The sequence below is a fragment of the Corvus kubaryi genome, unplaced genomic scaffold (genome assembly GCF_017639235.1).
Source record: "Corvus kubaryi isolate FWS band 111438036 unplaced genomic scaffold, C.kubaryi_AGA036_p1.0 37398, whole genome shotgun sequence".
In the NCBI taxonomy this organism is placed as follows: domain Eukaryota; kingdom Metazoa; phylum Chordata; class Aves; order Passeriformes; family Corvidae; genus Corvus; species Corvus kubaryi.
The window spans coordinates 26,058,122-26,081,723 of NW_024581137.1; positions in this window are offsets into that span (position 1 = coordinate 26,058,122).

A 23,602-nucleotide genomic window follows, 5' to 3' on the forward strand; every position below is an offset into this window, starting at 1 on the left:
GAAGAACAGTTTGAGTGACAGAAGTGGCCTTTTGCCAGGAAAGATATGTATGAATGCGTGAGGAACATTTTGTCCTTGTTTTTGTATTTACATTTGGCATTAAGAAGCCACCTAAGGGCTGTTAACATCTGAGGTGGTATAAATCTAAACAGGTAAAAGGCAGAACAGATTTTAAAAGCATTTCCCAGCAATTCATCTTGAACACACAGCTACTAAGTATTCTCACTCTTTGAGTGCAGCACCACAAAATAAATTATCATTCCACATTTTTATTAGCATTTCATTAGAAATAAAATCCCAAATGTTTAACAAACCATATTTGTAAAAGTTTCTGAGGGTAGGTTTAAGGCGAGAGAGGAATTTTTGTTTAGTTTGTAAAAGGGCTAGGGTTTGAGACCTCTGAGGTATTTAAGTTTTTAGCACTGAAGATCCTGCTTCCCTCCTGTTGAGCCCTTTTTAAATTTTCCGTGTATACCTGAGAACACTGTAAGGCTCCTTCTCTAGGAGGGTGCTAGTCACCATGAGGAAAGGAGCTGAAATCCTGCCATGAATAATAAATGTTTGGGAAACAGGTGAGAAATCATTCTTGCCTGATGGCTGAAGCTTTACCAGCATACTTAACACCATGGATCAGACCTTAGCTGCCATAAGTTGCCTTCTGTGGAGCTACTTTACCTTACACTGACTGAGCATCTGGCCCTGTATGTTTGATTTAATGGTGGCTCCAGTTGAGACTGAGAGCAAATTATGATGTATACTGAATGGCTGCTTTCCAGAGGTTAGCTGGACCAGTTCAACAGGAGAGGCCCCGAGAGTCTCTGATCTCTCTTCAGTCTAAAGACTATGAAAATAATCATGGAAGTGGGAAAATGGAAGTACGCATACACTGTCATGCATGTGTATGCTTGTAGTCCCCAACAGTCTCTGCTTGTCATTTCACTATAAATATGTTCTCTGCAGTGAACATTCTTACATGGAAAATTCTGAATACAGTTCATGATTCTGATACCGAGTGATTTTTTTTTTCTTTCCAGAGACAGTGTTTTTGTTCCCCACTTTTTACTTTCATTGGACTGGATGTAAAAGAAAACTTTAAAAGATGCTCGTTTCAGGGAGGTATTACACTAAATATAGTTCCCTAAGAGTCTGTCCAGTCATCCATCTATCTGTCCTATCTTCCTAGAAAGACTTTTAAAATTAGTATTTTTAATGAATATTTTTTTCCCGATTATTATACAGTTCATTCTGTAATTCTATTCAACGTTTAGAAATAGTAGAAATTTGTGAACAAGGGTAATGAAGATTGGTTCTGATGAAATAAGAACTCTTAGGATATGTTGCTTAAAAGCTTAGGTTCCAGGCTCACTTTAAAAATAGAGGTGCACATCCTGCGGTGAGATGAGATGAGCTGAAGCCCACTCCTGGTGGCAAATCAGGCAAGACCTTCAAGCTGCTAAGGAAGAGTCTTTCACTACTATTTGCATTCACTTCCATGACTTGGTAAAAATGTTTCTGTTTCAGATGTTGACAAAAATGTTGCTGAAATCAGAATACTGACAACCTAACCCCCATCAGAAAAGGGGAGTTATTTTTGTGAAGATGAGTTGCTCAAAATGCTCATTTGGAGGCACATGCAGCATCATGAATAGTAGTGGGATAACAAGGCAGTGGTCATTTTTCTGCCATAAAGCCTAGAAACAAATTCAGCCTATAACGAAACAGACCAACCAACTAAACCAAACCTGAAATCTGTTTAAATATAACAAGTCCTTTCAACTAAACCCTACTTAGTAAGTGGGCAACTCTACCCTCCATATTTTCTTGTTCCGACCACAATTAGAGGTGTTGGCGCCAGAAGTCAACATACCATGAGAGTGGGATATTTTTTCCAACTGTATTGGAGCGCAGGAAGTGCAAAGTACCATTCAGGGGAGCTTTCCTTGCGCTTTCCAGCTTTCTTGGATAGAAGTATCAAAAACTTTGGATAGGATCTGGGTTATACTGGCACTCCCAAACACTTTTCCAGCCCAATTCTGGTCTACAAACCATCTGAGGTTTGCCCATTGCTAATATGTTTAATCTTATCTAATCTGTTTTTTATTTAAACAGGGATTAATTGCATTTCTTTGTTCTTTGGTGACTTGGTGCTAATCACATGCAGCACACTCCTTAGGATCAGTTACATAAATGCCTGAACTGCTACCTTAGATGATGAGAAACATCTGGGAGAGGAAGTGTAGCAAAGGGGAAAGTGAAAAAAAGAGGAAGATGGCTGTATTTGGGGCCTTAGCTGTCATGGCAGGAGCATTTTTCAAATGGCTCTGTGGGTTTCTCTCTCCTATTAAGATTTCTAAGTGTTTTTTTCTGCCTTATTCCTGCAGTTCTGGTATTGCCAAGTTCCTGAAAGCCTAAAATAACCCAAAATTTTCTTTATCAAGGAAAACCTGGGTAGTTAGCAAGTTTGCACTCAAACCATATTAATTCTATTGCAGGAGGTTTCCTGCCTATCTTAGCACTGACAAATTCCCTAAGCGTCCCACAGCTGTGCAGTGGGCTTGTGACAATTTAAGATGAAGGCAAATGCAGAAAAAGAAAGGGACTGGAGCTTTAGCATAAGCAGAGTGGAAATTGGGGCCAGGATGATGCTATGAAGCCCAGTCCTGTCCTCTAGATTGGGCTGTTCAAGACACAAGTGACGTATGTGCTGTTAAACATAGAGGCAAAGCATCCATCAAGTTGGGACACCCACAGATTGGACCACAGTTTGGACATGCATACAAGAAACAGGTCTTTATTGTTGTCAAGAGACCTCAATAAAGACCAAAACTGAGCAGTGCTGACATGACTTCAGTTTTTTATTGAACTTATCTTTCTCAGTGGCTAAGGGAAATGGCTTTCAGTGTTTTTCAGAATATGGGTCTGTAATGGTTTTCAAGGGTGTCCACAGAGAGAATTAAAAACTATGCATGACAGATTGGCTTTTCGCGTGCTGACTTAGAAGTGGTCCATTTATGCCCAAGGGTCCACTGACTGTCAATGGAATACCTTTGGTCTTGGGGAAGTCCTGATCCTAGTAAAGCCAATGACAAAATTATGAGTTTCATCGTAGTCAGAACTGAAACCTCAGCAACTCTTGTGGTGTTCAAGGAAAAAGGAAAACATTTCATTTCATGACTGGATGGGAGGCTCAGTAATGTAGACAGATTGTCTTGCAGCAATGCCAAAAATATCACCTGTGTTTTAGAGGAATAAGTAAAGGACTCCAACAGCCCAATCTCTAAAGAGAGGCATATTAATCCAGGGGTTAAACTTCTATAAACTCCATAAAAATGCACAGCATCAGCTCAACTGACTGCGTATGGCCTGCTTTAAAGGGATCTACTGGGAAAATCAAAGTACCTTTCATACAACTGTCAGTTAAAAGGCTAAAAAAAGTCCAGCATTGCTCAGTGTCTAAAATCTAAACCAGAATCGATCAGTTTTCATGATATTGAAAATGAATGCTGTAATTTTGTCCAGAGACTACCTTACTTGCAAGTGTATTGGCTGTCCTACAAAGCCTGGAACAGTCTGGTTGACATGTCTTATTTCATGTATGCCCTTGAGTATGCAAAATATTTAAATCACACTGGGCATAGTTAAGTGTACGTTTTCCCATATGTTACTTTAGTGGAAAACTAAACTGCAGCTTACCTGCACAAAGCAGCATTTCAGCTTGTCAGCATATTCACATCGACTGTAGCTCTTGCATAGGTCAGCAGGAACGAGCACTTAGAAAAACTCTTAAGGTAAGCTCCAGTATGAAGTGTGTATAACAACATTTATTTAAGTCCCACAGGAGTTTATGAGGCTTAATTAATGCCAGCAAATTGGTTTACGATCTTTGTGTGAAAGAGGATATAAAACTGTGCAGAGGGTGGCTTTTGATTCTTGCTAGTGTTTCAGAGTTGAGAGATCTCCTAAAGCTTTGGGTTGAGCTCTGGAACTGGGAAAAGAACAAATGTGCAGGTGGGTTTAAGCAGGCATAAACTCATGACCTGTGTTCTCTGCTAATATTGCAGGTTGTCCTTCAGACTCAAGGCTGATGCACTGAGCTCAGGAGGTGAAGGCACTGGTCCTGCAGGTTCTGCTCTGCCTGTGTGAAAGAGGTCTGTGCCAGATACTTTTGCTACTTGGGTTGATGTTGGCATTTTTTGGCTTCTGAGGAAGCACGAGTGTGGTCTGGAGGACTAGCACAGACTGCTCTGCCTCAGCTGGAAAGACGTGTCTGCCCCAGGTACCTGGTGTAGCTGGCTCTGAAGGAGTAGCAGGGATGGGGGGGACACAACAAGAAATGCTCATGTCCTGAGCACCCAGGAAAATTTTGCTTCCCCTTTTCTTGCTTTTGTTATTCCAGAGGGCAAAGAAGCTTCACAGAACCCATTTGCTCCATCACTGCTACAAGTGAATGACAATACAGCACACCTGACAGAAATATAATATCAAATATGTGAGATGACAGTAGTGTCTGAACTTAATGATATTTTACAGACTCAGATCCAATGCATATGGTCTATTAAAAAGCAAACAAAGAAAAAAATTTTATTGTCACTGGCCCAAGGAAGTGAAAATATCAGATGTAAATAATCGCAAATGTAAAATTGCTCATGTTGGAGCTTCTCTGATTTTCGGCTGAGACTTTTCAAATAAAACTGCAAATTCTTTCCCAGGTATTTTCCTAGAGAATTGCTTTGCAGAGTTTGGACTACCCAGGGTTGATAGACTTACTAGGTCTTTTACAAGTGAAAGCTTGTACTGGACTTGGAGTAGATTTAAAAACAAGTTAGTATCTAGTTTAAAACAACAACTCAGAACACTCTTAAATGACTGAGAAATTCAGATGTCATGATAGATGGTTGAGAAATGACAGCTCAGCTGGTATTTCTCAACCTATAAAATAAAAAGGTGGGAAGTTCCTTATCTGAAAACCAGTACAGATGGTGCTGCATTAGCTTCTCTCTTTTGGAACTAATTAAGGAGCTGTTTTTGGCTTATAGTGTCAGGTACTGGATATGAGCACTTTATAAAACGCATTGAGGATCCTCTACCTCAGGATATCTCTGAACACAAACACAGTGGTAAAGAATGGTGCTCAAGAAGATTGTGTTGTTTCATTGAATTTCCATTAAGAGTAAACTGCATACAAAATAATTGATTGTGTATCCATCCTGGAAATATTTGGACTCCTGTAGGCAGAATGGGGGGCCAGTGGAATATCAGACTGAAATAAACCTTCTAAACATGACTATGGGTTTAATTCTGTGGGTTAACAAAATCAAAACAAATGGCCTGTGAAGTTTATCTGTTTACTGTAGCCACAGATCCATACAGTACCATAGAGAGATCTGAAGGTGTTCATTGTTCGTATGGACAAGTACTCAAAGAGGACCAGAGACCTCTTTCTTTACTTTGGGAGCTTCAAACACATGCCTCATTCAGAAAATTCTTTGTGTTTCTACAGAACACAAGATTAGCTGAAGATCTCTGATCAGCAGTTTTGTTTAACCACCATGTAAACAGAAAAGTTCACTTTATTAGGGCTACAATAGATGGTGGCAGAGAATTCTGCTTTCTAGTAAAGTTTCTGAATCCTCAAACTTATACCTGATAAGTACCAGAGGATTTCAAACTTTGAATTTATAGGACATGCTTCTCTTTTCCAAAATCTCATAAAACAAGCACCAAGGGGAACATGAAAAGCAACCTAGTTAAAAATACTTGAACTATATTGTAAATTGTACACTGGAGGCAAGAAAGAAGGAACTCCCCAACTCAAGAGATGAGCAAAGTTAGTAAATGTGAAGTGGAGGATTGCATGATGCCAGAATGCATTTCTCCCATTCCATGTCCAGTTGGACTGAGATAACAGTTGCTTCAAAAGAACCGAATCCCTATCACTGTCTCCTCAGCTCTACTCAGCACGGTAAACTTTAGGGAACTGTTATTTTGAAATTCAATCGTAAACATTTTATTTTGGTTTTCACTTAGTTTTAAAAATATCTTTAGTTCTTAGTTTCACTCATGTGAAAGTATTGGCTTGGAGGAATTCTAACCTGATAAATCTAACAGTTTTGGTTTTGGAATTTTTGGAGTATTAATCTGATGTCCTCTCCTGTAGTGAACAACAGATACTAATGATTTGTTCCTGATTATGCTGTGTTTTCCTATAAACAAAGGTGGTTTAATTTGTGAGGGATGATCAATGAAAACCACTCTTTGGGATGATCTGCAATGACGGAAATCTTACCACTTCTCATTCTTCAGAAATCTGGGCAGTATTTGAGGGGCATCAGAGGAAGCAGGATTTGCTCCCTGACTGCAATGGGAGGCTGTTTTCAAAGAGTTTTGGGAGGTTAAGTTGATGTGTTGCATCTTATCTTGAGGCCTGATCCAGCTTCTCTTACACTCAGTGGAGAGACTCTGTTTAATTTTTGAGTGGAAGCCCAAATCAACTTGTGTAAAGACAACAAGGAAACCAATAAACAAATACAACCAAGCAAAATAAATTAATTCAGCCAGGAATATAGTACACTTTTTATGTCCTTTGTAGTGTTGCTGATGAATGTCCTGTGCTTAACTTCCCTTATTGCCTTTTATTTTGAGTTAACATCCTGGTTAGCCTAGAGATGATGTGTGTTTTCTTATTATTTAGGATATATTTTCTATGCCATATATGGAATTTTTTGCCATTTTCCCTACTGAATGTGAAGTTGTTGTCATGTCCATGGTTTCAGTCTGGTCATAGAGTTTTTCAGACCACACACGGGCCAGCTTCTTACTTTTGGCAAGAAAAAAACAACTGGTCTCATAAATTTTATTCATAAATATTTAGGGTACTCATACATGTGGCTTTCTAAATAAAGAGAAGGAAAACCAAGACCTGAGGAAACCTGGTAATTCTGGGGGAAGAATAATCTATTTTGTCGGGAAGAAAAACCTTCTACAAAACCTGTAAAACTGTAATTTACTCTGGACATTTAAAATAAATCATGTTTTTGTACAAGTATAATGCACTTGAAACTACTTCCAGAAAATAAGTATGGGCTTTGACCAACAGAAGTACTTGAAATATTGAACACTGGAAGTATTCAGCATTAGTGAACAGCATAGGAAAGCATGATTTCTTATGTCAGGAGAGAGACTCTCTAATCACATAGATCCCATTCTCAAGAGTGGGCAGTGGTCTTTTTCTGCACATGACACTCTTCTGTTAAAAGAAAAAATGGACTGTGGTAGGTACGGTCAGTGGCTTGAAGCTGGTGGGAGTAATGCTTGGCCCTTCTCCAGCCAGGATGTCACCAAGGAAAGAACCTTCCTAGGCTCCTCCTTTGGGTTCAGCTTTCCTTGGCTTCTGCAGAAAACACAATAAATAGAACTTCTTTTTTTGGGGGCAGGGGTGTGGTGGTGGGTGTTGTCTTTTTTAAAAATCTTTTTATGTTGATAATAAAGATGATTTTTGGGTCTCCTGACATTTTTTTGAGCATGCAGAAAGAGTCTTGAGTTAACATACTTCTTTTCTGCAGCTTTGCTAACAGAATTATTACACTGAGTAATAATAATAATAATAATTATAATAATATGAGTGACACAGCAGCACACAGCTGCTAACAATTTGCTTGCTGTGTTTGGACTAACCTAGCTCCTGAAAAATGCCAAGTGTCAAAAATCTAAGAAATACGTACTATCTTGATAGAATCATAGAACGGCTTGGGTTGGAAGGGGCCTTTAAAGATCATCTAGTCCATCTTTCACTGCTAACATTGCTCAAAGCTCCATCCAAACTGACCTTCAGTTCCTCTTGACCTCAGGCCTGGCTTGGTTCGGCTTTATTCCCTCCCCAAAAGGACTAAACTCTCTACAGCGCCTGTTGTTCAATCTGCATTATTTTGGTTGCCTTTGTGGTATACTGAAAAATTTTATGTATTAGAGACAGGAATGACAACTATGCCCAAGGTAAGTTTGTTCCCTACAGTTTGAACATCATATGGGTTTTACGTTCAACAGTTTTCTTAAGGCTCACAAAGAAATCTCTTCTCTCATCTTCTTGTTAAAATTCCCCCTTTCTTAATTTCCTTTTTTTTTTTTTTTTTTTTTTTTTTTTGCACAACCTTATCCTAAACTGACCTAAATTGTTTGGTCACCCTCTATTATTTGGATAAAAAATTCACAAGGCAAGCTAAAAAGGGTCAGGGGAGATGTTTGTGTGCAGGACCCTGTCAAATCGCATAAGTGGAAGAGTTCAGAAGACATATGTGACCAATTTTCATGGTTAGCTGATAGGAGATCAGTTGCCTGGGGTAAGAGCTGAAACTCATGCATCAGTGAAAATTATCACCCCCTGAATCTCTGTCCAGATGTGCACCGCTCATCCGATCCCATATTATTTTCAGGTGTCCATGTCTCTACTCAGGTATTGGACTGGAGGCTTTGAGGCATTTGGACTTCAAACTCAGATATTTGATAGGTCTATGACAGAGCTTTTTTTCTTCACTCCTGCCACAGTGCTGGTCATTGATAAAAAATATTCAGAACATGCAAAAAAGTTGGTCACCAAATTTTCAGTAGTGTAAACAAGATGAGGGTAGGGTGCTTTGTCACTACAAAGCTGAGGGCTAAGGTATGAGAACCATGAATAATGCTCTTAACACGCCTCGAAGTTACTCCATGTTAGCCCTGAAGGCTCCTTGTTTTATAGATACAGCCACAGGACAAATACATCTTCTGCAGAAGAAATGACATTATCTTTCAACACGTATAATCCAACCCCACTCAAGAGATGTGTATGCCTGTCTGTAGGACCCTGGGGGAATACTTTAAAAAATCTGGCTGTGAGGGAGATGAGGGCACAGGGTATATAGCCTTCATACTCTGTCCCCGTTACCACAAAGGCCATTTCAAGCACTGCTTATGAGCTTTGTCATGTAATAGGCTAGTAATTAAACTGAGGGAAATCCTCAGCTCCTAAACATTACCCATATGACACACTTGAAATGTGCTGTAAGAATGTATGTGAATTATATGAAGGCTTGGAGTGAACAAAGCTCTCCAGAGGAGTTGCTCTTCCAGTGAGGAAGGGAATCTGGGGGACAACGCAGAAGAGGATTTCCCACTAGAAGGCATGGCACTGTGGCAAAATCAGAGGGAAGAGGTGCTACCTTCATGTGAATTCTACTCAGACAAAACTGAAATGTGTCCAAACTTAATGGCAGGTACATGCTCCTGACTGCATGGCAAAGTTAAATGGAGGTGAGATCTTTGTGCTAGATGGAAAAGCACATTTCCTGCCCAAAGAACTTGTAAAGGGAATAAGAGAGTGCAGAATTTGGCTTCATTTGTGTGTACCGATTTGGTTTTTGTTGGAATATTGCTACGTGATTTTTTATTAATTCCCAAGAAGCTACTTGGATCCCTATTTCCTGGCTTCTAAGCTCAGGTAACTTTTTGAGTGTTTTAACAGTGACCATTGGTGCTAGTCAAGAATATTATATCCTCATATCATGTTCCCCTGTGCTGTATTTACTACATTTATGCCAAACCTTCCCCCCACCCACTTCTGGACTTTAAAACACTAGACTAGAAAGATGAAGAGCATGTCTTGGAGTTTCAAATGATACATAACGTTGATTAATAGTGACCTAGAGGGTCAACTGAAATTTAGGGCTAGAGTTTCTAGTAATGGAGGAGAAAATTACTGAAAAGCAAAAATCCTAATTTTCCCCCTTTAGGCACAATAATAGCCATTGTCAAGTTTCAGAAATCTAACACTGTGGAGCTGTCTACTGGAGGAAGCTGCTGAAAGCCCTATTAGTAAAGTCATAGGGAACAGGACTGAACAAATTTGGGGAAGGTACCCTGGGGAACATTCAGGAGGGGGGTGAGATGATCTGAGGGCTCTTTTGATCTCTGTTATTTATGATTGTAAACCTTGGCATTACTGTAATATTACTGCATATCCCATAGTGAATCAGGAGAGAAGGAACAAAACAGTGGGATCTTGAAAAAGACAGGGAGACTTCTGCTAATGTAAGAAATAAAGCCAAACATCAGCAGACTTTTGGAATGGAATGGGGGAATTTTTGATGTAGACTTGTGGGGAGAACTATCTTTAGGGGTGAATTCCCAGAACAGTTGCCCAAAGGCCCAGGACATGGGCAGAGGCTCATACCACACTAAACTGAGTAGTGCTGAGAGTCATCTAATACGAGGGAAGGGAGAAGGGCCCACACTTTAACCTCTGCCTGAGGTCCCCATAAATCTGATGCTGACTCTGCCTGAGAATGTCAGAGATGAGAGGAGATGGGTAGAAGGCAAGTCTTGTCACACTGGCACCTCTTATTTCATTCCTGTCACAGCTGCAGCTCCTGTCTCTTGAGGACTGACACCATTCTTTTTTCATACCCCAGGATGAGGTTGCAGATTTAGTAATGGATACCAGGCACACCATGAGGTGGGACAGAGTGCTGGATATTAACCTCCCTGTATTTCCATTTTCTTTGTATATTCTGTGAGCGAGCCAGGACAGCTTAACTGGCAAAGCTCACAGAAAGAATAAATCAGCATAGTGGGAATGGAGCTGCCATGATTTATACAGCTGAAATCCTTGTGTCTGTATTTTCAGTTTGCTTCTGTAATTTATCGACTTTTTGTCCTTTTAGCTTGAATCTGCCTTCCTCCAAGGGTATCACAATGCCATTCCCACTTCACAGTATTTCATCACAAAACAGAAAGTCGCTTACTCTTTGGGGGTTATTTGATGTCTAAGAAGTCTTTCATCTCCATGATGCTATTTTAGGATAAGAACCAAGGTATTCTGGGTGATATTACAACTTAAAGAACACTTGTAAATATTTCATTATCAAGAATGCCCTGTTCCCAAGCCTTCCCACATCAGAGTTTTAGATCACAAAGAGGTAACTGAAGGCAGTCTTTCCCTGATGAAGGAAAAATAGCAACTTTGAAAGAGGAGGTCCTCAAAGACCTAAAAATGGAAATTGATTTCACAAATAGGAATTTGTTACCCTTAGGACTTTTATGAAATTAGGATATTTATGAAAAATGCTTCTGTCTTCTGACTAAACTATGTGGCATGGCTGTGCACGTTAATAGAGTCCATAGGCAATCAGATAAGACTTTTCTTTTTGACATAAGTATTTGTGGAAACATCAAAATGATAGGTGTTTCATCTGAAATTGAATCTAGAAAGATAAACTGGGACAAGCATGAGACACAAGCATGATTTTTACCCAAGTATGGCAGGAAGAAATAACCTGACAATATATCATATTAGGAGGTTATATGATTAATCATACCTATTTTTTTTCATTCTAAGTGGAGGTAGATACATGAGAAGGACAAGACAGAAAGATATTTCAGATAGAGACAGCAGACAAGAGAGACAGAAGAAGAATGATGGGGAAAGCATGAGAGAGATGCAATTACTTTTGAAGATGATTGGACAAATTCAAGTTCCACTTTGTATTAGTGTGAATTTTGAAGAGTTCCCTTGGGCTTACATGGTGCTCTTCCAGGGTTTATGATGGGCAACTAAAGTCATAGGCAAGGTCATTGTATCATGTAAATGTCATCCAACTGAAATAAAAAGTCAAATTTACCCGGGTTTGATAATAACTTTTACTCTCACTTGGTTTTTAATATCTAAAAAAAAATCATTTCAAAGAATAAATAAGTCATCTCTGAGTTTAGTCCATCATAAAATTTGCATATAATTGATTCCTCATTCAGTAATTTACATGAGACAAATCAGGAATATCTATGTTACTGTTAACAACTAGAGCTGGACTTGATAGCACCATGACCTGCATTTGCATCTTATTGTGTGCCTGCCCTTGTAATTGAAGAAATAGTCCCAGTGTGATTAATAATCCTTATACTGCTAACAGTTGTGGGGAAGTGGTTTGCAATGAGATAAAGATTTAAAAGCAGCATTACCACCATGGATATCTATTTGTGAAACAATCGTAATATTTTATGGGTTTTTTGTCTCACAGCTATTAGCTGCCGCCATCTTCATATTTAAATTCACCTCTGTATTTAGGAAGAAAATGGTCCACAGAACTTTCCTGGGGTCAGTTTACCTGTTAATTACTTAAACTTAACAGTTTATCTGTTACTTAAATTATGGGGACAAAAAAAGTGAGGTGCCTTTGTAAGCTACCATAGCTGTTGTACAAGCAAATATGTTGGCAGCTTGAGATTTTGCATGGCTTCCTCAATATTCCCCTGCCCATGCAAGGCTGAAAGAACTGTCTGAACACCATTTTCAGCTGCTGTGAAGATATTTCACATGCTACTTGTAGAAACAATGATTTCAGTTAACAGTGAACAAATGTTGGAAATATTTTGAAACCAAAGCTGGTGTGGGCTGAAGGCACTGAGAGGTTGCAACTGCCTCTTTTGGTGATGTCAATTAATAACATCAGGAGAATATTTCTCATTATTATTACCATTTATCAAGAGCAAGAACATTGTTAATGTCATAGTTGTTATTAATCTAAACAAATGTTAAGGGAACCAATTGTATTTTAGTGCAAAGATGGTCCTGACACGTTTATGCATTGCTTAAACCCCAGTGCCTTATATTGTAGGATTTCATCTCTCTGTGCTGGGTTGCCACATATTTCCTGGTGCTCAGGCAGATGTTTCAGTTAACCATAACTTTGGTAGCTTTTCCTGATTCTTAATTACAGCAGTAAAATGTTAGGAACAGTCTTGCTTGTCAAATGTTTTAAATACCAAACTATTTTAAAGCGTCTTGCTTTATATAAAGACGTTTGTCAAGTCAAAGAAGCAGGGAACATATGTGATCCATTTCACAAAGTGAAATCTAAGGATTTACCTAAGGACACAGGAATGTTGTGAAGTAATATTTATAAATGTCGCAGGTGTTGTGGTAACTGTAAATTGGCAGCCTTACATCATCCTGCTCTAATTGGCTTTGAATTCCAGTCTCTGCACTGTTATTTGAATGTCAATAATTTGATATCATGCTTGAAAGCAAAATGAAACAACTCTTTTAACTGGGGAAAAAACAACCCTAGTGACTCTCTCTGGTGCCTTCCACTGCCATTTGGAGACGGAGGCTTGGAAGGGCTGGGATTCTGGGGGTACCCAATTTTCATATGGGTGATGCTGGATCATGATGCATCCCAGCATACTTCCACTGCCAGCAAAATGACGAGAACTCTTGCAAGAAGTAAAAACTCAAGGAACATACAAAAGTTATCGTCTTCAGTGAGTAAATAAATCATGGCATATAACAACCAGCTGTTGTATAATCAGTGGAAAAATGACTCATGTTAATTAAATTCTGTGATCTAAAAATTCATAGATATTATGAAACGCAGACTTAAGGTTCCTGTTGAGTCAGCTGTAACTCTGTCCCAGACGCCTATGCTATAATGGGACATAGGAAAAAGGAAAGAGGATATGTAAGTTATGGATAAATAGAAACACCATTTAAATCCAAGTGCAGAAATTATATAAATACATGTTTATCTTTAAGACTGTGATTTACTGCATCCAAGCCTAATAAAGTGAATGGGAGTATTGATATGTGTAAAAGGTAAGCACACGCTTAAGGCTTTCACTGGACCCAGGATTCTCTGTCCTGTGAGATTTGTACTCTTAAACATGAAAGGAACTTCTGTGCCTCTTGTCAGAAGCAGGCCTATCTAGATTACTTTCTAGATTTTGGAAACCTTAAAACCTTTACGACTCCTATACTCTGGTCCGATAATTCTTTTCAGAGTTAATAAAATGATGTCAAGAAAAATGCTTGCACATCTTAATTCATTAATTTCTTGGATCTGTTCCTAAGTTCTTTGCATACCCCCCTCAAGTCAACAGAAGTGCCCACATAAGCAAGATTTATGCCTTTATTATTAATAAAGGCATAAAAAATACTACATTCATTTGGAAAATTCTGATTACACAAACCTGTAGGTGGTTGTCTTTGTGACAAGGTTGGTCTTATTTGCAACTGTCAAGGTATCAAATAGCATGTGGCACACTGGGATTTGTAACATGTGCCTGATGGTAGATGAGAAAATATGTTCTTCTTGAGAGCTGTAATATCTGCAAACACTAAGGAAATTCAAAATGAACAGTTGTGGTCTCCATAACTTTATGAAATATGTTCAGCTGAAAAATAAATAAAGGACTGACCTCCTTTGCCATTGCATGCCTTCTTCTGGTAAAGAAGGTCAGCTTCCTTCCATTTGCTTTTAATGGGCTTTAATATTGGGAAAAAATCTGGATACTGAGAAAATCAAATTAGCGTCTACTTCAACAACTGTACATAATTAACTTTCCATGCAGAAGAGCTTTTCATGTCTGTTCATGTATCATTCTATCTATCTCAAAGTGGGTAAGTTAGGAGGAAAATCAAAAAGAGTAATTAATATTCAGAACATTGACTGGTACCCTAGGAACCAAACCAGAAGTTAAGAAGCCAACATGCTAGTTGGGGGATCAAGCTGTAGTATCACGTGAAATAAGGGATAGTCAGAATGTGAAGGAAAAAAGTACCTCTTTCCACAGACCCACACATATTTAAAAACTGAAAGGTGTAATTTGATATGTCATAAAATATACTTTAGATGGGTCACAAGAAAGAAGCTGAGTGAAAATCAAAATACAGATGCAGAGGTGAACAATGTCTTAGCAAGACCACTGAAGCTGCATTTTGTGGATAAGCTAGAAAGAAATGTAAAACTTCTTAGTGCATATTATGGGCAACTGAGTAGGGGATATCACTACCTCTAACTTGGACATATTATAGAGAGAAAATATTCATGTATGACTGGAAGATCCAGTCTGAGATCTCACATCCACAAGAACTTGGATATTGATATCACTAGTTGCTCTAGAGAAATCACACAGACCATGAGACAAGAGTGCACTTGAAATCTGGCCATTTAATGTAGGAAAACAACAATTTTATTAGTGTACCTGCAAATGCTCAGCACAGAAATATGTGGACAGGCTGCAAGCACATGGAGGTGTCATGAGCATGGGAATTTGAGGCTTCCCTGCAGTGAGCTGGTATGTCCCTCTGGCTCGCAGCACAGCATGGTACCTCCTGTTGTCCTCTAACATTTTCTGTCCTGTCCTGCTCATAGACAGCTGGAGGCGTCTGCTTTGCTGTTATGAGTGTCTTGGCCCAAGGTCTGTCTTTTTAATCAAACATTTGCCTTTTAGTCATACATAGCTGGCACATGGAGTTCCTGTCACACACCCTAGCAGCTATTGGTGTTGTGGCAATACAAATAGTGTGATTAACCTTAATTTCACTCAATGTGCAAGTTATTTTCCCAAGTACTTTTTGAATCATTTATTAAAAAAAAAAGTTGATTTCATAGTTGTCAAGGTTTAGGAATGGTGTTCCCCAATTTAGTGCTCCCACCAAAACTGCACCAGTCCACATTTTCTCTGTGCTCCAGTTGGAAGAACAAAAGGTAAAGATCACGGGTTCAGACAAGAACAATTTACTGGAAACACCAATGAGATAAGAACACGAACAGTAACAGGAACAATATTGAAAACAACAGCGTACAAAAAGAGGGTGATTAATATGCAAAATTCTCACCAAGTCTGGGACAATGAAAACCAGTGATGGAGGGGTTCCTTACCCACCACACTTTTGCCACTGCAAGTTATGCCCTTCTACCCAGAAGCCGGAAAGTTCCTTACCTCTGGACAAGCAGAGGTGGTGTAGAGTAACAGCCTAGACATGCCCACACAGCTCCAGGTTCCACCCCCCCACAGCTACTGCAAAAAAAAAAAAAAAAAATTAACTGTGTCCTGGCCAAAACTAGAACAACAGTGACTGAAATTTCAGACATATTTTTCTAATTAAATAGATTTGTTTGCAGCTTGCAAAAATAAATAAAGATATACAAAGCCTTTAGATGGCTGGATTTCCAAGAGCTTGGGTATATGTTACTGAGAGTTTAATGTTACTGGTAAAGGATAAACAGTCTTCTGCGATAGATTATACATAGTATAATTTGCCTTGCAAATATTAAGTAATTGATAGAGATTCAAATGGGAAATAAATAAAAACTGACATTATTTACTTGAAGTTTTGTTCCCTGCCTTGGAAAAGGAATACCTATTCCCCAATGTATTTGGGAGAAGAAGGTAAATTTGTTTGCTGCTTTCACATCCCTGTTTTAGTGCTTATGGAAGGAAAGAAGCAGATTTTCATGGAACCCTTTCTCCTGTGCTGTTACATCTTCTGCACTCCTTAAGATTCTTGTCATAGCTGGTGGCTTTCCATTTCAAGAACTGGATCGAGATTAACACGAGTGACAAATTACACTCTCCCTTGCCCTCACCTTGGCCTTGTTCTGCACTTACAACCATGCTGAAATTTTGGCATTAATCTCTGCTCCCAACACTAATCACTTTGGCTTTAGGGGGATTTTTTGCATAATACAGGAGGGAGAGTTGTATAACTGGACCCTAAAGGCAGATGAGGAATATGAGAAGCTGTGAAAACCAGGCAGCTATGAGTAAACTGGGTATTCACTGACTCTCAAACCACAAGTCTTTTGATTCTTCCTTGCCTCCTGCTCACAAAATTACGAATACATCCCATTCTTCGATGTACTTGTAATTTGGTATCTTCAAGTTTAGGAGTGGAGGCCAACTGAATGCAGGAAGCATCACCTAGTCTGCTGTTGTTCACTGGGGCTCCCACCTTCATGAACATGTCTCCTGACTGATGCTGGTATTTTCATTGTGAAAATAAATACAGAAGGCAACACTCAGAGGCCATTCCCCGCCTGGCTGTGTTTCCTACAGAAATGAATTAGCAAAAAATGAAACAAATGTGATTGCACTTTATGTTGGTTTTCATCCTAATAACTTTTGGGTCCACAGGCCAATTTCAACTCTATTTGACAGAAGGTAAAAGGCTTTAGGATTATTACCTTCCTACAAAGCTGGGGAAAATAAGCATCTGGATAGAGGAGATAAGGCCAAATGAGTGCCCTGCAGTTGGAAAAGCAAACAAATTCATTAAACCTGACAGCAGCTTGCTGGCCACCAAGCACAGGCTACCTATGTCACTGCATTTTCCTGTGTGAATGTGTCAGAAGGGAGGTGGGATGGAGACAGAGTAATTCTGAACACTTCAGGAATACTTATCCAGTATATAGAACATATTCCTATACTTCTGATCAGGAAAGATTTTGCATAGTAGGAAGCATTGGAATCCATGAATTTTCAAACAAAATTGCAGTCCTGAGCAAGCACTGATATTCTATTGTGGACCATGCTAATCCTAAAATTGGACCTGTGTATGAAGCTCAGATTAGCATAGGTGAGATGAGAAAACCTAGGATAAAACCAGGAAACAGGTAAAGTCTAGTGTTTTGAAGTACTTACACAGAGTTGTCTAGATCTATACATTGGCTTCATTTGTTAAGGCCTGATTTCCCTGGTTCTTCATTTGTTAAGGCCTGGTTTCCCTGAGTATCTGAAGCACTCAGCAACTTACACTAGTTCTCACATTCAGGCCAGTTCTCTTTAGGTGGTTAGATAAATATATATTTAAATGAATAATTCTAGATACTTGAATTTGGTTTGGTGATCTGATTTTCAGACATGAGGAAAAGTAGAAACTCTCATCTGAAGCCATGGGCATCTGATCTTTGCAAAAAATAATTTAAAAATTACCAAGTTCACGGTTCGAAGTTGCCCTTAGCTCTTCATTTTGGAGGGGAAGTAATTAAAATATAGAGTTCTACTGTGAGACAATATAAAATGGAGAACATTTCTGAGAAACAGTGTAATGTATTGTTTCAATAGAAATCTGCTTTCATTAGCCAAAAAATTATCAGCAGACTATCGATATTAGTGGTGCTACAGTGTCACTGTGTTAGGGAAATTCCCCCGGATGAAGGACAAAGAGACAAATTGTTCAGCTCTTACCTCTACTGTGGTCTTAATTTTGCCACAGCCACCTGTGGGGCCCACCAAAAGTCCTCTGTTTCCTTTCTTCTTCCCTTTGCATCTCCATGTGCTCTCCGTGGGTGGGTTGTAAATAACTGGGCCGTCAGCATCAGAGTCCTATGGCATTTCAGGCTCTTGAGACAGTGCTATAAAAGTGTTAGGAACTGTATAATCTTTTAGGCTGACATTCCCTATCCAGAAGAGCTGGCTGGGGAGGAATGTGAAGCCACACTCCTCCTAAATTCTCTTCAGGAGTTTCAGGTCTGGCATTAGAATAAGAGAGAACCTCTTTAAGGATTGTTTTGGACTGAGACTATGTGGAGGATCCCACCTTAGGTCTCACAACTCATATAAAGTTTGAACCAAAAAAAGTAAACTGTTATAGAAGCTGTAATCTCCTATTATCCATAGAAACAAGAAAGCTGAGTGATTTTGGCAGAGGATCTGCTGAAAGCATCCCAGAATGATCTGGAAATGAAATGCACTGCACAAACCAATTTTTTAAACTAGAAGTGGACACATTCAAAGTGTACTTAAAACAAGAAAATATTGAATCAGCAACTTTGTTTTTTTACCAGAGGGACACTGACAAAGGAGGAAGGTCTCTCCTATGATGAATTTAGTATTGAAAGGACATATAATTTTTTTGAAGTAGCCAGTTATAGCAGACTGTCAAAAGGCTTCTAGCCTTTGGAATTAAGATTTGACTACTAAGATTCTGGCCTGCAAAGACATTTAAATACAATTTTTCTATTTCTGAATGCCAATTAGGCATCCGTACAAAAGATACACCTTTTTGAATCTAAACCTATATTTTTATATCACATAAGACAGCTGAATGGGGTAATGGATATATGGTGTCTTTCTGTTTTGTGGCGTCTCTATTCACATCAGATCTCAGAACAGAAAGAGGTTTGATACAAGAGAATGTCTCCACATTTTCAGACTTTGAGGTAGACTCCTGGGACTCAGGGCAGTGAGCAACCTCTTCCACTGAGATCTGAAATACAGATGTACAATATGGTGAAGGTCTCCCCCACTTCTGATGACCCCACCCCATGTAGGGCTTTCCCCAGTGATTTTATGTAGTTCTGTCCCTGTTGGTCAGTGCTACTCTGGTTTGTTCTTCTCTACACATAAGTGCAGAGCATTACAAGAAGACAGGGTTCCTTGGTATTTCCAGACTTCTGTGATACCTCCTAGTGTCCACCAAATAAATAGTGCATGTTGCTCTCCAGCTCTAACAGATAGTTGATTCTTTGTGAGTGTTTGTCTCATATTAGTTTAAAATGTAAATGCTGAAATATATTGGAGGCGAACCTTACAGATCTGATCTGGAGATCTTTTCATAAAGGATTTACTATTGCTTCCTACTGCACCAGCACCATATTCTTGGTATGAGTGCCAGAAGAATAAATCATTACATTTGTCCTTCTCGCTGTGAAGGAAAGAGAACAGAAAAGAGGGAAGCCTGGGTGCTCACTGCCCCTCTCCCCTTGCATGCTTCTGATGTTGAAATCTGGCAGCTTTGGTTTCCATGGATTCGTGTGTGTGCTTGGAGATTGTCTTAATTTGCATGGTTCACTGCCAGGTGAGAAAGAGTAATGCCTGAATGTACAGAGCAAACACAGCTGGAGTATCAGACTACAGCTTGCTGGAACGGATTGAAATGGTAGCTGCTCAAGACTTGCAGACCTTTGGCAGGGCTGTAAAAATACAAATAATACTAAAGGAAGGGAGACATTCTGACCCTAGCAGCAGCAGGACGCCTTTGTGTGCAAGTTCATCCAGGATCTGACTAACTGTCTCGTAAGGTCCACGTGGAACGTGCGAAGATTTGCAGTAATCCCTTACTGAAACAAGGCAGCGGACTTGACAGCCAAAAATGGTGCATGCAGCAAGGCCCTAGCAGGGGAACAAGTCCGAGCACAGTTCCATATGCAGCTGAGCTATCATCCTTTCATGTAGCTTGGCCTTAGTACTAATGCTTGAAATAATGCCCTCCTAAGATCATCAGACCAAACAATGGACCAACCAGCCAGCCAAGGGAAGGAATAGAGAAGAGCTGTGACCATTCAGCTGGGCTGGACAGTCCTGTAGCCAGCCCTCAAGACTGGATTTTGGCTGTGATGCCTGAGCCCTCCCCCAGTGGTGTGAGAGGCACCGCTAGCAGGCTCTCCCTCCCTCTTTCTTTCACACTTTCTTTTTCATGCCATCAGTGCTCCCTCTTTAGCCTGTTGGTCTCCCATCACTGGAACAGTACTCAGCCTGCTGAGCTGAACCCTGCAAGTTGTGAGGGCAGAGGCTGTGGGCATCACAGAGGGGACAAATCTCCAGCATCTTGCTTGTGCCAGTGCTGCCAGGCAGGACCAGTCTACATCTTGGTTTGTAGGCAGGGATTAGTCAGGCAAAACTATTTTAGCTCCCTGGCATTTTCACCCGAGTAAACACATTTTGCTGTAAAGTTACTAATTAATTTAGCTTCAAGTCAACTGCACTAGGGTTATTTATATTGCTCTTACAGATAAGGATTTGGAGGACCAAGAAGACTGCAGTTTCTCATTGTTTGTCCTGGCCCACCAAAGCCTACTTGTCCTTGGTGGTCTTTGACAGGATGAAGAGGACAGCCCAAGCAGTGGGTCCCAATCCTGATCATTGCCTGACTTCACACCTACAGCTGGTAGCTTGCTTGTGTTTCACACTTAACTCCTCTTCTTCTCTCATCAGGATTAGTAATTTCTTTCTGCAGCACTTTGTCTAGTGAATTCAGCCCCAGCTACTGCACCAGCAGTGTAAATACAGCCAGAATATGGCTTCTATATGAATGCATTTTTGTGTGTGCATGCACATACATCTGAGTGTAAGAATAACAATCCTATGAAATTTTCAATATTTATAGCAAAAGCAGAGAGATTTAAGTAAGCCAAGATTTCAGATGAAAAAAGAGAGAAAGGCTAATCACTGATATTTAACATGGAGCGTTTCTTAAAATAAAACCCAGTTTGCAATAAAAAATAGATGAAGGGTTGTGCAACTTTGGCGTGATAAGTGGAAAACAAGCAGTTTGAAGCCATGCAGCCCTCACTCTTTGGCACAGAGTTAGTTCCCTTGCAAATACAGCCACACAACCTAGACCACATTTCCTTTTGTAAAGAAATGTCGTTTTGGGGGGCAAAAGGAAAATATGAATACCGCTCTGGAGCAGCACTCCTGGACCCAGTCTCCTATAATAGCCCTAGAAAAACAGGGCAGATGATGTCATGGCAGCTGCTGATTGTCTGACAGACAGTTTCCGCAGTGCAACATGAGGCCCTTTGGTCTCCCTGTCAGGGAGATTGGCAGCTGAATGGCACCAATGAGCGCTGGACTGTATTCCCTCTGGGAATGCTGCCCTCATTGATGGACAGAAAGCAAAGGGAAAGATTGTCTTTGAACCTGAAAAGAATCCCCTTTTTTCTTCCTAAAGCTCCTGCCCCCGCTCTCCTCAGCTCTTTTTTCATCCCCTTTTTTTAAAGGTGTTTTGTTCTACAGCAGTTACTGAGCTTAATGGAACTGAATGACTTTTCCCCTTCACAATCTGTCAGTCAAAAGCTCAACTCCAGAGCTGTTAAATGAAGTCCTTTCAGAGTCAGACAGAGGAAGAATGTGTCAGTCATCCAACAGACCCTGTTGTGTTTTAATCTGTCAGAGGGGTGATAGGGAGAGCAGCCGGGCTCGGCAGGGGCACGTTCCCAGCAGCAGCTAAGAGGCCCTGGCAAATCCAGGTGCTGGAGCCAAAAAGTCAACTGGTCATAAACACGGTGAGGTATGGTGCTCCTAGCCCCCAGAGCTCGGCTTTGCAGTCGCCTGTGAAATGTTTGGGCAAACTTTCAGCAAAGGTTTTGCTGTGAGCATTTCTAGCAGAAAGCCGGCCTTTAAGCACAGGATGGGTCTGTGTTAGGCATGGCTTTTGAATTAATATAAGTCTTAACTAAAACACTGGAGACAGTAATCCTCCGGATGAAATGCATTTAGATGGACTATGATTCCAAGCCATTTCTGCCGAATTACCTTAATTTTTTGAGTTTCCCCCATTATATGACATTCCATTAATCTTGCCTATTAAGTTAAGACTGATGTGCAATTTGTTCTGGGGCTGAACAGTTGGTCCTATTCACTCAAGCGCTGGTGTTTCACTACACATTATGAGAAGTGCCCACTGTTGCTCTAACAAGAATAATGATCCTTTACTTTCATTTCAAGGGTTTGCTATTTCATCTTTATTTTTTTTCCAGTGAGGGAGTAGATTTAAACAAACAGCTCCTGTTCTTATCAGATCTCATAGGAAATGTCTTTTGCCTGTTTTTACAGAGATTGCAAACTGTGGTTCAGCACACAATGTAGTTCTGTGTTACTGTGGCAGCTGGACTCCTGATGCACTCAAATACGCTGGCTTTCCATCTGTAATAAAACGGGTTTATGAAGAGGGTTTATGTCCCTTGCAGGGCTGTTGCACTTTCCCTCCAGTTTTGCATACCTGTGCTCTGATGCCAGGCCCAGCAGAGCTGGCAGAAGGGATTCCCTGCCTGGGAAGGATGCTGTATGGGATAGCATTTTCTTTCCCAACCTGTCTGCCTGTTCACTTGTCTGCAAAATCAGGGAAAACCAGTGGCCTCTCACAGCTTGCCATTCACTAGTTTAGATAGTCTATCATGCTGGTATTTGCTTAAAAGCTTCAGCAAAATGCATTTCCTCTGCCTTCTCCCACTATGTCCCCAAAACTTTGCCATGTATTTACTCAGAGTGATGAAACTCTATCTGTCTGTGGGGCTGTGTCCAGTCCTGGGCAAAAACTGTTTTGGAGCTTCAGCTGCTTCTAGAAATGTGTATTTCATGAATGCAGGTAACTATGGCCATACAAAATGTCACTGCTGTATAAAACTACAGCCATAGAAAGTGTCACTGCTGTAGAAAACTGCTTATTCTGGTTATCTAAGAGGTTAAGCTCAGAAATACAGGGCTTGCTTGGACAGAGTCCTAAGAACAGCACCTGACTGATACGGTGACAGAAGAGGTTTACAGTGTTGATAACTCTTACCATAAATTTTCGAGTCAGTGGATATGTCCTAGGATAAACAGAGTGCTTTCCTTTCACTGAACTAGAACAACAACCAGAGCTAACAGCCAGGGGGGTAAAGAGCCCTTGCAGGTATGTAAAGATGTGTAAGGAGTCACCTTTGCCCGATCTTGACTTGTTTCCTTTCAAAGTCAAAGGAAAAGATCAGAGAAAGATACATTTTTTGAAAAACTGCTTAGGTGCCACTGTATAATTTTGTTGAGAATTACTCAAGGTGGAGAATAACCTGACGTCATCCTGCTAAGCAACATAAGAGTCCTGAAAAGGATGGCAAGGTGAAGTCATTTGCATTTGGTTGCAGAAAGCACTCTGCATCTCTTTAGATAGACTTGCATTCTCTAGGAACCAAGCTGCTTTGCTGGGCCACTGAATTAGTAGGATATCTGCTCTGTATCTGCTGTGCCCCAAAATGAAAATGTTGCAGCGTGGCTGGGATGGCCAACACAAATCCATAAGAGGGGAGCCCAC